Raw genomic sequence first — 6102 nt, forward strand, 5'->3', positions numbered from 1 at the left:
CTTGACAAACGCCTCTTGCGTATATCCCGCAAGTGCACGCGTTTGTTGAAGTAATAAATCCCAGATGAGTGGCTATCCTATCCACAAGGAGTAGGAAATAAAAACACTTAAATTGTTTCTTAACTAAGTGTAAAGTGAATCATAGTTGTGTGACAAGATATGATGTAACAAAAGTAAAAGAGACAAGAAAGAGAGCACACATAAAGTGAGGTAAGGCAATCGATAAAAATGGGGTACACGGATATTGTTCCACCTAGGACAATCGTTTCAAGTGCAAAACCCTCTATTATGCTTTCTAACTAATGCATTAACAAGTCATGGAGATTCTTCAATACATGGTTCCAAATCTAAGGTTAACCATGCCTAACTCTATACATGTCCCGGAAGAAAAATTGAACAATCTCTCAACCTCGAACTCGCATAGAATCCCAATGAGTTCTAGGGATTCCAAGTGATAAATCCTCTTCCTAAATGTAGACCTAACCCTTTGGTCCAGGTGGAAGGTCCCTAGTCACAATTAAGCCCTAGGTGCTAAAATCACTTCAACACTTCACTCTGTTACCTCTGCAACTAAGCCTCAGTGGAAGGTCATCCCTAAGCCCATTTGCTCTAATATGATAGCAAAGAACTTAAGGAAATGGAGGTAGGATGAATCGCACCGGAGAGGAAAAGGGACGCTCCGCTACCTTTCGACTCACCCTCTCAACCCTCTCTAATCTTGCTTTGTCTAACTCTCGTTGTGTGTCACTCACTCACAAGGTGATAAGTGCTTGTGCGATATGAATGTGAAGCGTTCATTCCTTATGTTGAGCATTACTTTTCTCAGGTTTTTGCACTAATATGTGTGTTTTTATGTTACTTTCGTGCATGTAGTGTTGCGAGGCCGAGTATGAAGGAAAGAAGCCAATGTGGATCACAATGCACTGATTTTGGAGGAAATCTTGCTAAGGTCCAAACGCGAAGACATAGGTTGGATGTGAGATGCTAGAGTGTGTGCCAACCTCCTCGTATTCCGATTTATGCACATAGAACAAGAGCTCCCCCAACTTGCCTATCATTGAAGAAGCAAGTGATCCATGACGTGAAAGTGTGCCCGTTTGCGTTACTGCGATGAAAGTATGGATTCGGGAAGCTATTCAGGTCGGGTACAGTAGCACCACTGTTCACAGCCGGCCGACAAAACAGGAGTTCAGAGAATCCACACGGGCTCGTGAAGCATCCATGCCGGTGTAGTCACCCGATTCCAGCCCTATTTAAAGCCGAATCACCCCCGATTTTACTATTCTTTTCTCCATCTTTTCCCCATCTTGAGAGAGGGCTTCGGCAAGGGTTTTGAAGGATATTGGCCAAGGTTTTGGAGAGGTTCTACGGCTCCAACATCGTCATTCCTTAGGGAGAAGGTTGGTAGGGGAGCTTCCATCAAGGCGTATCCTATACCGGACGAGGGAATCCTTAGACGACGAGTAGAGGACTTTCCACAAGACCATCAACAGGACTATCGAGGGGGTTTCTTTATGGATTCATTGCTTTTACATTCTATTTCTTTGATTGTACTTAGCTCCATGGAGAGCTAAACCCCTAGTGGGTACTTGGGTATTTGTGAACCCTATGATGTATTCATTTCATTGAATCTCTTTATTATGCTTTCAATTAATTGATGTTTATTGTGAGTTCCAACCTTGAATGCTTGATTGTATGAACATTTCCCCTAGAGTGACACTAGGGTTGAGAGTTCTCGTTGGTAACCTTGTGAGTGAGTGACACACCACGAGCGTTAGACAAAGCTAGGTTGGAGAGGGTTGAGAGGATGAGTTGAGAGGTACAGGAGCGTCCCCTTTCCCCTCCGACGTGATAGATTCTACCTCCGTTCCTCGAGTTCTTTGCGGCCATAATAGAGTGAATGGTCTAAGGGATGAACTTCCGCTAGGGCTTAGTTGCTCGTGCAACGGAGTGAAGCATTGAGGTGATCTTAGTATCTAGGGCTTAATCATGGTTAGGGATCTTCCTCCTGGACAAAGGGTTAGATCTATAATTAGGAAGAGATTTATCACTTGGATTCCCTAGAGTTCATTGCAACTCTATGCGAGTGCGAGGTTGAGAGGTTATCTAATCTCTCCTCCGGGACATGTATAGAGTTAGGCATAGTTGACCTTAGATTTGGGACTATGTAGTTAAGGATTTCCATGACTCACCATTGCATTGATTAGGAAGCATAATAGATGGTTCTTGCACTTGAAACAATTATCCTAGGTGGAGCATTATCCGGGTACCCCATCTTTATCGATTGCCTTACCCCCTTCTTTACTTTTACTGTCTTACTTGTTGTTTTTATTGTTGAGAATTGAATCATTGTCACACTTATCATCATTGATCTTTTACATAGCTAAGAATCGAATTAAGTATTTTTATTCCCTATTCCCTGTGGATTCGATACCCGCTCATCTGGGATTATTACTTGGACAAACCCGTGCACTTGCAGGATATACGCAAGGGGATCTTGTCACGAGGGTTACCAATAAGAATCCTCAACCCTAGTGTCACTCTAATGGAGTATTCACACAATCAAGCATTCAAGATTGGAACTCAATTAAAACATCAATTAATGAGAGCATAATGAATGGTTTAATGAAACAAATACATCTTAGGGTTCACAAATCCAAGTACCCACTAGGGGGTTTAGCTCTCCATGAAGCTAGTTACAATCAATGAAATCAAATATAAAAATAAGTAATCCATAGAAAACCACCTCGATAGTCGTGACGATGGTCTTGTGGAAAAGCCTCTACTCGCCCAAGGGTCCCTTTGTCTGGCCTAGGATGCACTTCATCGGATCGGTGCCGATGAAAGCTCTCCCATTAACCTTCTTCCAAATGGAGCGTGATGTCGCTGCCGTAGAACCTTTCCCAATCCCTAGCTAATACCTCTCCAAACCCTAGCCGACACCTTCTTTCAAGTTGGGGAAAAGATGGAGAAACGAATGTTGAAATTAGGGCTGAAATCGGCCTTAAATAGGGTTGGAATCAGGAATCCACACGCCCCTGTGGATTCACCACACGGGCTTGTGGAAAAACACATGGGCGTGTGGAAGTCGTCATTACCCAACTCTCCTCCATAGTATGGTTTCAGCCTGTGTCCATTTACCTTGAATGTACCCTTCTCCGGATGGGTAATCTCAACAGCTCCATGAGGTGAAACTTCGGTTACTGTATAAGGGCCAAACCATCTAGACTTGAGCTTTCCTAGAAATAACCGTAGAGAAGAATTGAATAGTAATACCTCATCGCCCACTTTGAACTCTTTCGGATTCTAATATGCTTGTCATGCCACTTCTGAATTCTTTCCTTATAGATCCTTGCATTCTCATATGCTTTCATTCTCCATTCATCTAGCTTCTTGAGATGTAACATTCTTTGTTCTTCCAAGTTACTCAGGTCAAAATTTATCATCTTGATTGCCCAATATGCTTTATGCTCTAATTCCACAGGAAAATGACAGGATTTTCCATACACCAAATTGTAGGGGATGGTTCCTATTGGAGTTTTGTACGCTGTTCTATGAGCCCAAAGTGTGTCATCTAATCGTTCAGACCAATCCCGCTTCCTTTATTCTACGAACTTGGTCAAGATCCTCTTAAGCTCCCTGTTTGTGACTTCTACTTGTCCACTCATCAGTGGGTGGTAGGGGGTAGCAAGACGATGATGCACTCCATAGAGCTTCAGCACTTTCCAAATCTGTGTGTTGCAAAAATGGGTCCCTCGATCGCTAATGATAGTTCATGGAGTCCCAAATCGAGTAAACAACCTCTTTAAAAATTTCACCACAGTTCTTGCATCATTAGTTGGAAGAGATTTAGCTTTCACCCATTTAGAAACATAGTCAACTGCCACCTGAATATATTGATTACCATTTAACTTTGGAAATGGTCCCATGGAGTCAATTCTCCACATATCAAACACCTCAAAAAACTACATCGGATAGGTTTCCAGTCCTCTAACAATTGTCACTTCGAAGGACAAATTGATGGACATCCTGGAATAAAGTTGGCTAATAGAAACCAATGGCTAGAACTTTCTTAGCAGTTCTGCTCGAGACATAATGCCGCCAACGGGACCCGAATGACAGTGTGCAATAATGCTCCAACCTTCCTCCCTAGACACACATCTTCGAACCTCATGGTCGGCACAAATACGGAACAGGTAGGGATAATCCCAAAAATAGTTCTTCAAGTCACTGAAAAACTTTTTCTTCTATTGAAAACTGAGACCTTGCTTTAGTACTTTTCCTGACAAATAGTTTGCAAAGTCCACGAACCATGGAGTATCCTCTGACTCTGACTACTGTACTGCATACAAATGTTCTTCAATGAAGAAATCATTGATTTCCTTGCTTGCCGGTTCTTGCCCCTCACAACCTTCGAACCTTGAAATATGATCCACAACCACATTTTTGGTTCCCCTCTTATCTTTTATTTCAATATCGAATTCTTGTAACAGTAAGATCCAGCGAATCAACCTCGGCTTTGTGTCTACCTTGTTCATGAGGTAATGGAGTGCTCAGTGATCTGTAAATACTCTGACCCTAGATAAAATGAGGTATGGCCTGAATTTGTCAAAAGCAAAGACCACTACTAACAACTCCTTTTCGGTGGCTGTATAATTTTCTGGAGCACTTGTGAGAGTTTTTGCTAGCATAATAAATCGGTCGAATCTGCTTGTGTTTTCTTTGTCCCAAAACTGCTCCCACAGCATAATCACTTGCGTCACACATGAGCTCAAAGGGTTCGTTTCAATCCGGTGTTGCCAAAATTGGTGCTCGCACTAATCTCTCCTTCAATAATTTGAATGCACTCAGACAGTCATCCCCAAAATCAAATGGAGTATCTTTTTCTAAGAGTTTGGTCAACGGTTGTGTGATCTTCGAAAGGTCCTTGATAAACTTTCTGTAAAAACCTGCATGCCCCAAGAAACTGCGTATCCCTTTTACATTTGTAGGTGGAGGAAGCTTTTCCATGACCTCAATCTTTGCCTTGTCCACTTCCATACCTACTTGGGAAATCTTATGTCCATGGTCAATGCCTTCCTGGACCATAAAGTGACACTTCTCCCAATTGAGGACTAGGTTTGTTTCTTCACATCTCACTAATACTCTCTCCAAATTCTTTAAGCGTATATCGAAAGAGTCCCCAAATACCGAAAAAATCATGCATGAACACTTCCAAAATGTCTTCCAAAATATCATCAAAGATAGCCATCATGCAGCGCTGGAATGTTGCTTGTGCATTACACAATCCAAAAGGCATTCTTCTGTGAGCAAAAGTACCATAAGGGCAAGTAAATGTGGTTTTTTCCTGATCTTCTAGAGCTATGGGGATCTGAAAGTATCCCGATATGGCATCAAGGAAGCAATAAAATTGATGCCCTGCCAATCGTTCTAACATCTGATTGATAAATGGCAATGGGAAATGATCTTTTCGAATGGCATCTTTTAGTCTTCCATAATCAATGCAAACTCGCCATCCTATCACTTTCCTGGTTGGAATTAATTCATTCTTCTCATTTCTCACATGTGTCATCCAACCTTTTTTTGGAACCACTTGTGCTGGACTCACCCATGCACTATCAGATATGGGATAAATGATCCCTGCAACTAGGAGCTTCACCACCTCCACCTTGACTACTTCCTTCATGTTTGGATTTAATCTTCACTGAGGTTGGATCACAGATTTGTAGTCATCTTCCATTAGGATTTTATGAGTACAGAATGATGGACTTATACCCTTAATGTTGGAAATCTTCCACGCAATAGCTGATTTATGCCTTTTCAACATGCTAACAAGCTTGCCTTTTTGATCTTCAGACAAGTTTGAAGCCACAATCACCGAGAGTTTAGATTCTTCCATCAAGAAGGCATACTCCAAATGTGCTGGCAGGGTTTTAAGCTCTAATTGTGATGGTTCATCAATTGATGGGCGCAACCTGCTCTCCTTCAATCTGTCAATCTCCTCAAAATTGCTCGCCTCATGTTCACAATAATTCCCCCTTCTTTCACTTGTGCATGTGTTTTAGTATGGTCTTCAACGGCTATCAATGCTTCCATTTCACA

This window comes from Dioscorea cayenensis, chromosome 19, assembly GCF_009730915.1.
Source record: "Dioscorea cayenensis subsp. rotundata cultivar TDr96_F1 chromosome 19, TDr96_F1_v2_PseudoChromosome.rev07_lg8_w22 25.fasta, whole genome shotgun sequence".
Lineage (NCBI taxonomy): Eukaryota > Viridiplantae > Streptophyta > Magnoliopsida > Dioscoreales > Dioscoreaceae > Dioscorea > Dioscorea cayenensis.